The 12279-nt window shown below is 37.7% G+C and overlaps 1 protein-coding gene across 1 annotated transcript in view; it reads right to left on the bottom strand.

Annotated features, from left to right (window-relative positions):
- Nucleotides 1-7561, bottom strand: part of LOC125650385 (C-C chemokine receptor type 1-like) — a 37933-nt gene extending 30372 nt beyond the window's left edge. The window contains exon 1 of the mRNA XM_048878648.2: nt 7149-7561. The gene's annotated coding sequence lies outside the window, so the exon portion shown is untranslated. The remainder of the gene's footprint in view (nt 1-7148) is intronic.
- Between the last annotated feature and the right edge of the window lie 4718 nt (nt 7562-12279).

Here is a 12279-nt window from a genome sequence, read left to right as displayed (position 1 = left end):
GTCTGTGTCTATTGTACAGTCAGTGTCTGGTGTACAGTCTGTGTCTGGTGTACAGTCAGTGTCTAGTGTACAGTCAGTGTCTGGTGTACAGTCTGTGTCTGGTGTACAGTCTGTGTCTGGTGTACAGTCTGTGTCTGGTGTACAGTCAATGTCTGATGTACAGTCAGTGTCTGGTGTACAGTCTGTGTCTGGTGTACAGTCTGTGTCTGGTGTACAGTCAGTGTCTGGTGTACAGTCAGTGTCTGGTGTACAGTCAGTGTCTGGTGTACAGTCTGTGTCTGGTGTACAGTCTGTGTCTATTGTCCAGTAAATGTCTAGTGTACAGTCTGTGTCTGGTGTACAGTCAGTGGCTGGTGTACAGTCTGTGTCTGGTGTACAGTCAGTGTCTGGTGTACAGTCAATGTCTGGTGTACAGTCTGTGTCTGGTGTACAGTCAGTGTCTGGTGTACAGTCAGTGCCTGGTGTACAGTATGTGTCTGGTGTACAGTATGTGTCTATTGACCAGTCAGTGTCTGGTGTACAGTCTGTGTCTGGTGTACAGTCTGTGTATGGTGTACAGTCTGTGTCTGGTGTACAGTCTGTGTCTGGTGTACAGTCAGTGTCTGGTGTACAGTCAGTGTCTAGTGTACAGTCTGTGTCTATTGTTCAGTCTGTGTCTGGTGTACAGTCTGTGTCTATTGTCCAGTCAGTGTCTGGTGTACAGTCAATGTCTGGTGTACAGTCTGTGTCTGGTGTACAGTCAGTGTCTGGTGTACAGTCTGTCTGGTGTACAGTCTGTGTCTGGTGTACAGTCAGTGTCTAGTTTACAGTCAGTGTCTGGTGTACAGTCTGTGTGTGGTGTACAGTCAGTGTCTGGTGTACAGTCTGTGTCTGATGTACAGTCTGTGTCTTGTGTACAGTCTGTGTCTGGTGTACAGTCAGTGTCTAGTGTACAGTCTGTGTCTATTGTCCAGTCAGTGTCTAGTGTACAGTCTGTGTCTGGTGTACAGTCTGTGTCTGGTGTACAGTCAGTGTCTGGTGTACAGTCTGTGTCTGGTGTACAGTCTGTGTCTGGTGTACAGTCTGTGTCTATTGTCCAGTAAATGTCTATTGTCCAGTCTGTGTCTATTGTCCAGTCAGTGTCTAGTGTACAGTCAGTGTCTGGTGTACAGTCTGTGTGTGGTGTACAGTCAGTGTCTGGTGTACAGTCTGTGTCTGGTGTACAGTCTGTGTCTATTGTCCAGTCAGTGTCTGGTGTACAGTCTGTGTCTGGTGTACAGTCTGTGTCTGGTGTACATTCTGTGTCTATTGTACAGTCAGTGTCTGGTGTACAGTCAGTGTCTAGTGTACAGTCTGTGTCTGGTGTACAGTCAGTGTCTGGTGTACAGTCAGAGTCTGGTGTACAGTCTGTGTCTGGTGTACAGTCTGTGTCTGGTGTACAGTCTATGTCTGGTGTGCAGTCAGTGTCTAGTGTACAGTCTGTGTCTGGTGTACAGTCTATGTCTGGTGTGCAGTCAGTGTCTAGTGTACAGTCAGTGTCTGGTGTACAGTCAGTGTCTGGTGTACAGTATGTGTCTATTCTACAGTCTGTGTCTATTGTCCAGTCAATGTCTGGTGTACAGTCTGTGTCTGGTGTACAGTCTGTGTCTATTGTCCAGTCAGTGTCTGGTGTACAGTCTGTGTCTGGTGTACAGTCTGTGTCTGGTGTACAGTCTGTGTCTATTGTCCAGTAAATGTCTGGTGTACAGTCAGTGTCTGGTGTACAGTCTGTGTCTGGTGTACAGTCTGTGTCTGGTGTACAGTCAGTGTCTCGTGTACAGTCTGTGTCTATTGTCCAGTCAGTGTCTAGTGTACAGTCTGTGTCTGGTGTACAATCTGTGTCTGGTGTACAGTCAGTGTCTGGTGTACAGTATGTGTCTGGTGTACAGTCTGTGTCTGGTGTGCAGTCAGTGTCTAGTGTACAGTCAGTGTCTGGTGTACAGTCAGTGTCTGGTGTACAGTCTGTGTCTATTGTACAGTCTGTGTCTATTGTCCAGTCAATGTCTGGTGTACAGTCTGTGTCTGGTGTACAGTCTGTGTGTATTGTCCAGTCAGTGTCTGGTGTACAGTCTGTGTCTGGTGTACAGTCTGTGTCTGGTGTACAGTCTGTGTTTGGTGTACAGTCTGTGTCTATTGTCCAGTAAATGTCTGTTGTACAGTCAGTGTCTGGTGTACAGTCTGTGTCTGGTGTACAGTCAGTGTCTAGTGTACAGTCTGTGTCTATTGTCCAGTCAGTGTCTAGTGTACAGTCTGTGTCTGGTGTACAGTCTGTGTCTGGTGTACAGTCAGTGTCTGGTGTACAGTCTGTGTCTGGTGTACAGTCTGTGTCTGGTGTACAGTCTGTGTCTATTGTCCAGTAAATGTCTATTGTCCAGTCTGTGTCTTGTCCAGTCAGTGTCTAGTGTACAGTCAGTGTCTGGTGTAAAGTCTGTGTCTGGTGTACAGTCAGTGTCTGGTGTACAGTCTGTGTCTGGTGTACAGTCAGTGTCTGGTGTACAGTCAGTGTCTAGTCAGTGTCTGGTGTACAGTCTGTGTGTGGTGTACAGTCAGTGTCTGGTGTACAGTCTGTGTCTGGTGTACAGTCTGTGTCTATTGTCCAGTCAGTGTCTGGTGTACAGTCTGTGTCTGGTGTACAGTCTGTGTCTATTGTACAGTCAGTGTCTGGTGTACAGTCAGTGTCTAGTGTACAGTCTGTGTCTGGTGTACAGTCAGTGTCTGGTGTACAGTCAGTGTCTGGTGTACAGTCTGTGTCTATTGTCCAGTCAGTGTCTGGTGTACAGTCTGTGTCTGGTGTACAGTCAGTGTCTGGTGTACAGTCAGTGTCTATTGTCCAGTCAATGTCTGGTGTACAGTCTGTGTCTATTGTACAGTCTGTGTCTATTGTACAGTCTGTGTCTGGTGTACAGTCTGTGTCTATTGTCCAGTCAATGTCTAGTGTACAGTCTGTGTCTTTTGTCCAGTCAATGTCTAGTGTACAGTCAGTGTCTCGTCAAGATCTAGTATTCAGTCAGTATATAGATTATTAAAAAAATGTAAGTCCGTATTTTTTAAAATATACCCCCAAAAAATCATGACCAACCGAGGCGCAGCCGATTTTAAAAAATTGATAATTTTCGAGTGGTGAAAATGTTTATTGTTACTTCAACAACATGCATAATTTGTTTTATTGTATTGAATGTTATTTATGTATTAGATATATGTTACTCAACTGATTTCATACACGCGAACATGTTCTGCATATGATTAATTTGTAAATTGAGACAGACTATTGGCAAATAAGTTGATGTTTTAGGGTTTTCAACAGTCTCATTTTAAGTCAGCATTTCGCATAATAATCTTATTTGCTAATATAACCTGTCATCAGATGGTTGACTGATTACTGACTCGTTACAGACCGCTTGTTAGGTCGTTCTTTACATACACTGATTGTGACTACGGATTACTCCATTTACCTGATCAAGATATAGGGCTCACGGTGAGTGTGACCGGTAAACACAAGGAATGATTACTTATTCTAGGCACCTGATCCCGCTTCTGTTATGTCCAGGGGTCCGCGGTTGCCCTACTCTTAATTTTATATTATTTGTAAGATTTATCACTGTTCTCTGTCGTTACTTTCATATATACATGTATAAAACAATGCACAAAAATTCAGCTGAATATCTTTTTTGATAGCTAGATTTTGTCGTAAAAAGTAGCAAGAAAATTTCAACAAGGTGATATATTCATGCATTAAACAATGTACAAATCCTCAGCTGATTGTTTCATCAGAAATAGATATATAATTGATCACAAATGTTCCTTGAGACAAGTTGTGGAATAAGGTCTCACAAGGTCATTTTGGAAAGGTCAAGGTCACCCAGAATATAAAAATTCCTTATTTCAACAGTCTCTTAAACCTTTCATCAAAAATTTTGATCACAAATATTCTTTAGATACAGGGAACTATCGGACCAAGGTAATTTTTGAAATATTAAGGTCACACAGAACATATACCTTATATAAGTTCCTTATTTCAACAGTTTTTGAAAAGATATTGATCATATATCACACAAATAAGTAACAAGCAAATGGATTTTAGAGAAAGGTCACTCAAGGTCATTTCGAAAAGGTCAAGGTCGCTCAGAACATATAGGGTAGTATCTTATAATGGGAAAATGTTCCTTATTTCAACAGCTTTTGAAAAGGAATTGATATATTTTACACAAAAAGTAACAAGCTCTCAGACAAAAGTCACTCAAGGTCATTTTATAAAGGCCAAGGTCACTCACAAATTACTCCTTGTATATGGAAGATTTATTGAATATTGTTTAACGCCCCTCTTGAGAATATTTCACTGTAAGGGCTGCATATTTAGGCCTACACTCGGTGCTTATAGCCTTTGAGCAGGGAGGGATCTTTACCCTGCCACACCTGCTGTGACAGGAGCCTCAGTTTTTGCGGTCTCATCCGAAGGACCGCCCCATTTAGTCGCCTCTTATGACAAGCAAGAGAACTATTCTAACCCGGATCTCCACGGGACAATATCACTCAAAGAGTACAGGTATACCATATATGAGGAAAAAGTTCCTTATTTCAACAGTTTTTGAATTGGTATTGATCATATATCACAAAAATAAGTAACAGGCAGATGATCTTCAGAAAAATATATACAAGGTCATTTTGTATAGGTAAAGGTCACTGCCATAAATTAAGTGGCGACCGCCAGTTGGAAGAATATTAATTCTATACCCTAGCATCTACCGGCTTTCTTAAGTGTACACTTACATCCGATAGACTGAGATGAAGAAAGATATTATCAATACAAAATACATCATGGAAATGACGTTCTAATGTATCAGGTTGTAATGAGATATCTAATACTGGAGGAACAAATTCACTGCTCATACATAAAACAATGGAAATGCTTGTTAAAATCGGAAATAGCCGGAAACTTTGTCAATGATGGAATCAGGTGATGCATACGAGATTGCAATGGAGGGACACACACGCGCGTCCAATTCGCGGCCTAGCGAAGCTTCTCTAATTTGTTCTTAAGCTTAACTAAAACATTGCAGTGATATGATCATGATAAAACAGTAAGTAGGCCAAAAACATTGTAAGTATCAGCATATTGAGCGTCCTTTTCTATCGCTCCTGTAGTATTCCCATTCTGCTTTCAGGAGTTTTTACGTGACAGTTTTAAATGCGATTATAGGAATCTTTAAAGAATCTGTTTACTATTCAAAATTACATTCATGATGATACATGTATAAATTATACTTACCTTCTTAGAAATATAGAATGATTTTGATAAATAATTTAAAGATTTTGTTTTTAAAGTTCGATTTGTTGGTTTGAAATACATTGTATATGACAGTAGGTTTCAAAATTCTATCATTTTATGTAATATGTAATAATAATAATAATAATAGCCTTTGTTTATCCAGGATAACACAAATTAGCATATAGTTAGTTTCCATTGTGGTCCTGCATTAAAACATATACACAAACATAAAATTAACATCTAAAATTAGTATCTAAACATGAATACGATATAAAAGGAAAAGGGGAAAAATATAGCATAAGACACACCTACATGTAATTAGTGATCAAATTATTACCTAAATATGATGGTTCCAGTGTATTCTTTGTATCTTTATATGAGCCAGTGTATGAGAAAAGGGGTCGTATGACATAAAAATCACAAAATTAGGTTTTGTGTGTTTCTTATAGAGAAAACCCCCAGGAATCCGAATATATCAAAATCATAACTGAAAAATTTAAACTTGAATTTGGTGTTTTATTAAGACCCACTACATATTTGTTTTCCTAAACGGTAGGTAGGCTAGTGAGTTTGAAAATACTGAGAAAGTATTAGGAGTGCGGATAATCTTATCTCGCCCTAATTCTGATTAATTTTCAATAAAATGTTTCATGTATTTTGATTAGAAAATTGTTTTCATTTTATTTTTGGCTAAACAGGCAAGACCTAAAAACTCATCCAAATTTCAGCCGTGAATTATGATGTGTGGCATCAGAAGACATGGATTCCAGGCCACTTTCTTTGAAATGAATCAAAATTAGCTTATTTACTATTCGTTTCAGGAAGAATTGTCCGCATGTGTCGACGACGATAATCTAAATCTTTAATGCAGCAAATACGTTATTGTAGTTTTGATGGACACGCGTGCCCCGTTATTTCTGTTCGATTGACGTTATTTTCGTTCGAATGACGTTATTTCTGTTCGAATGACTCCCTGAAAAGTTGATTTTTTTTCGCAATTTCAAATCACCGCAATACACATGTATCTAAATTTTTTGTGACGTAAATATTCCAGAGGGGAATACGTTTCTTTGAAATTTTTAATTCTTATTTTAGCTTTTAGGTATTTCAAAATGAAAATCACATAATGTCAAAGAATGGTCGAATTTTAGGTCATCCAATGGCTGTTGAGGAACCTAAGCCTTGACTTTAAATTTTTCTCCACCATAGATAATCTTATTTGAAGCTACAAGATAACGTGTATCAGAATTTACAGACCTCATAACTGGTATTGAAGGATTCTGACAATATTCCGAAAAAACTCAAAGCACTTTCCGGTAAAATGAGAAAACCCGAGTCCAATATAAATGTGATTTGTGGATGCTTTCAACACAAATTCTTTCAATTAGGACACCTTTATGTTTCACTATAAGATTTTTACCACACGTTTGGTATTCGCGTATCTTTGATAAGTAATGAGATACAAAGGTCAGTGATATTTTTTATCTATATCCTTTACTTGTAGCAGCTGGTTCACAGAATCCAGTGAAATCTCGTACTTATTTTTAAATGTTGTATTATGATGTCTTCGCCCTCATACATGGATGTCAAAATCAAATTAATAGGAAAATGGTAAGATAAAAACATGAATTGATCCAACAAACCTTATAATTAACGAGTAGAATTATCAGTCTATAAAAGCGTTTGATAGAGGGACGGATTGGGGAATATTTCATTATGTAGCATGGTTTTACATGTATGTTATTCAGTTTTTGAAAAAAAAATTGACAGAATACTTTAATATTAGATGAAACGAGCAGAAATAAAATGTCTACATATTCTTTTAAATTTCCTAATATGCTTTTTACCACAAATGATATCTTACCTTTTTCGATTTGACAGTCCTTATCAATAAACAGTTTTGTGATTTCAAGAGAAAAAACACAATGCGCAGACAGATCGTGGAAGCAGCCTCTTAAAGATATCCCGGCATTCCGTAGCACTCTCTGAATGAACTGAGTCCGATCCCGATTAGTTCCTCGATAGACTGAGTGATTATCGCTTTTTTTTCTCTTAGAGCAGAAGATGAATAGCACTGCTTCCTAATTAAACGTAAGTTGTATTTTAAAAAAAAAAACCCAACAAAATCGTCGATGTGGGAAAACGACAAATTCCTCAGAGAATCACTGATCGAAAACCCCGCTCTCCTTTCATTCAGTGCAATTAAGCAATTAATTTAGTGTGCCTTTTTTCAGGAGCACATGGCGTCGATGTTTTAAAACGCTACACAATCAACACATTGCACGTATTTCAGACCAGGTTTCTGACAGACTGCAATGCATTCTGGTAAGAGGCGGCTGGGGCTTCAGATGAAAAAAGATTTGTGTTATTGACTTTAGCGCATTTAGACTCCTGTATTATTTTTTTCTTCTTGGAATTCGGAAATACAAACATAACTGCTGTATCAGTTACACTTTGGATAGAAAAATGCCGAAACTTTACATACATGTCATAGAAAAAATGTGTTTCTCCAAAGCCGCGCTTTTTTGTTCTGAAAGAAACCCGTTCACGAATGTTAGCCTTTTAACTAAATTTGAGTGAAATTGAGAAATTGTGTCACTTTTGACGCAAAGTACTTCCAATTACTGTAAATAACAAAGACATGTTATATAAAAATGTATTGGACATGGTCTCTGTTAGGAAATACATGTAACAGAGTATTTTTGTTTTAGATCTCTTGAGTCTATCGGGTCGGGCGTCTGCCGAAAACTTTTGAAACGGCTAAACCAATTTTAACCAGGTTTGGTATACATGTATAACATCCCACCTCTGGTATGTCCAGGGATCCGTGTTTGCCCTTCTCTTGATTTTGTATTCTTTATGGGAGTTATGAGATTGACCACTGTTCTTATCTTCACTCGTTCATCTGTGAGCGAAGGGGAACAATAATGTGAATTTCATGGACCTTATTGCCTCTATGAGGTTTGAGGGGCGTGGTCAAACCATCAAAATTAATGTTAGGTTTGAAACACACTCTTTCCTACTCCTGAACATCAAGCAATCAAACTATTAGCAGGATTATAAGAGGCCATGAGGACTTTACTAAAATTGTAAAATCCATGACCCCTGGGTTCAGAGTTCATGGCCCAGGCTGGAGCTAAGTTGGTCATATATCAAGAATGCATTATATCTTAGAAAATCTTCTTTACTTCTGGGTATCAAGGAGGCAACATGTTTGCATGATCACAATGATCTAAATAGGCATTTAACTCTCTACCAAAATTGTGAAAGTCATGACTCCAGGGTTCAGGTACATGTACCACAGTGGTGCTAGATTGGTCATATACATAACGTATTGAAAATACAATAGAAAAGTTTCTTCTTTACTGCTGGACATCAAGCAGGCAAAATGTGAAAGTGAAAATTTGAAATTGTTGAATTTTCGGGACGACCCTTCCCTTTCTCAGTACAAAGAAGTTTATTTAAAAAAACAGCAACAAAACAAAACAATGCCCCCTCCATATTTCCACACTAATTAACTAAAACTCCTTTCTACAATAAACTATATGATGGTGATACTAATCTTAACAAATGATCCAGTGAAACAAACACAAGAAATTACATGTACTTAGAAACGTGGGGAAAGAAGAGGAAAATAAACTGAAGAAAATGTGTACAAATATTATTATTTTCCATTGTTTTGTTTCTTTTATAAAATTAAGTCCTTTGTCCCGAGAAAGGGATGTAGTCGGTGAAAAGAATGATATAAGAAGCAACAGGGAAAACATGAATATTAAAGATGTACTAATATTACACCATGAATATGCAACACTTCCTGTATATTGGTATTTGTGTGTGCGGTACTCAAGTAATCGTCATTAAAAGCCACTAGGCTCTTGTTTAAAGGAATTTCTTTATATTCTTGGATATCTCTGAAATCCTGACATGGATATAAGGAATCTCGATGATAAGGAACAAAACGTATGTGCCCCCTCCAAATTTCCTCGGAATTTCTCCCCCCTGTACATTGAACAGTTGATATCAAACAATGTTAAAACAGATTCCAATCATTTCATCTTCATCAGATATCGAATAGATACAGATATCTCGTTTTTGTACACGTGTCAGAATTCGATGTTGGATAAACACATTGTATATTACACGTGTGATACATGTCAGTAATACCTGTTGAAACATCGGATATATACACGTTACATCCGTTAGGTAGATTATTTTGTTTATTTCATTCAGGTTTGAACTTATAAGTGAGTGATTAAATTTGTGTTAGATTTACGAGTATAAAACTCTTTTTTCATTTGATTCGCTGCGCTTTATCAGTGGCGGTTCCAATTGTCACGATTTTATCTCTGAAGCATTCAATCTTTCATCTTTTTAACGCAAAATGAGGGATCATCGGTTAATGTAGGGCAAGGCTTTATGACGAAAATAAGAAGAAAGGTTTCATCATCAAAGATGTCTGCCCGTCCTATAGCACTTTATCTTCGCTTTATACTAAATCATACAACGCCATGCTGTCTATATTGGAACAGATAGTTTTGACCAATAATTCGGTCCTTCAATTAGTGCGATAATAGATAAACCATTTTCGTATATTTTTATTACTTTTCGTGTAAAACTTACCAATAAAATCAACACTATCAATAATGTAATTCAGAAATTTCATTCGTGCTGAATTTCTTTCTGTGACGGCGATGACACACTAAAACAGAACTGGTAATGACACACTAAAGTAGAACCGATAATGCTACAAGTAATCCTATAGGCATTGATTGCGCCAATATCGTCATGTTAATGTAAAATAATGTACTTAATATACCCTTATTATAATCGGCACTAACACTAGGACCCACCCCCCACCCCCACCCCCGAATTCACATGAGTTGCTGGGACAGAGACAGTTCGCTTTAGAATGCCTCGCTATTGATGTTTGTCATATGAAATTGAAATACATGCTGAAGTTATAACTATTTGTTGAGATATTTTGAAATGAGGGATTGACAATTTTGATCACACCTGTAATCATATTTTGCAAATCTATCCATTGATACTGACTTCACATTGTCACCCTGCACGTATAGCTGAACATTGGAACATTGTCGATGCTGTAGACAGACTTACAAGAAGAGACCATATTGTGAGAGACCGTTTAAATCCAATAACGTATCACGATGCTTAAAATCAACTTCACACAATCTTGATTAGAAATTTTAGATCAAAATCATAGTAAATCTTTTCTATATTTCATTTAGAAATCTCTAGAGGCAAAATGTAAATCTCAAAATAGTCTCCATGCGCGTGAGTGTTGTTTTATTAGATAGAGCTGGCTTCTACTGTAATTTCTTAATCTTGGAACCATGTTTCTCTTCGGATATCTCCAGGAATCGGGATATCACGTGTTCTGTTTACCGGTGATGTTCCTCTTCGCAGCTGAAGATGGCGCGGAACTGGACGATATTCATGATAAATAGCAATGGTACTTTCTAATTAACTCTTTACGTATATTTATTTGACAAATAAATGCATTTAAATAATATCATATAGCTCTCTACCTACATACAAGACGCTAAGATCTATGTACATGAAAAAGACATGAATAGTAATATATCTTGTATCAAAACGTGATTTTTATCATTATTTACCTCTGAACGTAATGTTGGGTTTGTTTCTTCATCACATAGATCGACATCGTCATTAAATGCATTTTCAACTGATGATTTGATGCGGCAGTAAGTTATTGCAATGGAAATTGCATCCAGAGCAGAATGGGCTAGTGGAACCCCTCTAGGTTTTATCTTGTCTATTCTGTTTTTTACAACCGTTGATTTTGTTCTTGACTTGAGATTCTTTCACCGCGATTTCAGTTGGTTACAGTTACACTGGTGTAAATTGTGGTTTGAATAGAATTTTGCTGCAACTTTCACTCATTCAGCTGTTTTTAAGTAGATCTACCATTATACCATTATTTTCTTTGTTTTCAATTATATCATTTCCATACCCGATCAGTTCTTATAAAACTGATTTTTAAAAGTTGTATTTGACGACTTTGAAAATTCTTTGGTCATTATAATGATCTTAATATTTGCTAATACAACCTGTCATTACGTGTGTAAATACCAATTGTACATGTAATGCCGTTCTTTACATACTGATTTTGACTACTGAATACTCCGTTTACCTGATCAGGATAGAGGACTCGCGGCGGGTGTGACCAGTCAAGAAGGGATACTTACTCCTCCTAGGTACCTGATCCTACCTCTGATGTGTCTAGGGGCCCGTGTTTGCCTTACTTTCAATTATGTAACTATTGGTCATATAAAAGTGACGATAGAACAAAGCGCGGTTGTCCTGATATTTGATCATAGACACGCGGTAGTGCCAAACTTGCCCTGACCTGATTGTCAGAATTGTGTTGAGGTGTTTGATAAAACAAGAAAGTGTATGTACAGTGGATATATTTGTTTACATATATTCCTGAATTATACTTTCTTCAGTAACCATATGCTTTCCTGCGAAATACATCCATGAATTGAGAGATTATGCAAAAATGAACTTTGATCATCAATATTGCTGCTTCGGTAGTCTACACCCCGGTCACAACATAGTATAGCCTACACCCCGGTCACAACATAGCCTACACCCCGGTCACAACATAGCCTACGCCCCGCATTTTGGGGTATACTCGGTGATGAAGGATTTAGCTCACATAGGTTGTGATGAAAGAAATAAAGTTCGCGGTATTATTTTGAATTAGCTAAAGTAACTAATAGGCCTGTGATCTTTTGGGAAAGTGTTCATTGCTCACAATCTACATGTATCTTAAAATTTCTCTCGGTTTCTAACACGTATTCTCGTAAACATGTCTTTAAAACAGACAGGTGGAATGATATTTATTTAACGTTTAATGCTACTACAGAGAAAATGTAATAAAATAAACCCCATAATTATGTCTTGGGGTTTCTTTTAAATACCTCTTTAGAAGGTTAACAAGTTAATTA

Source organism: Ostrea edulis, chromosome 5 (genome assembly GCF_947568905.1).
Source record: "Ostrea edulis chromosome 5, xbOstEdul1.1, whole genome shotgun sequence".
In the NCBI taxonomy this organism is placed as follows: domain Eukaryota; kingdom Metazoa; phylum Mollusca; class Bivalvia; order Ostreida; family Ostreidae; genus Ostrea; species Ostrea edulis.
Note: the sequence above shows the minus strand (reverse complement) of the source record. Positions and strands in the feature narration are given on the sequence as shown.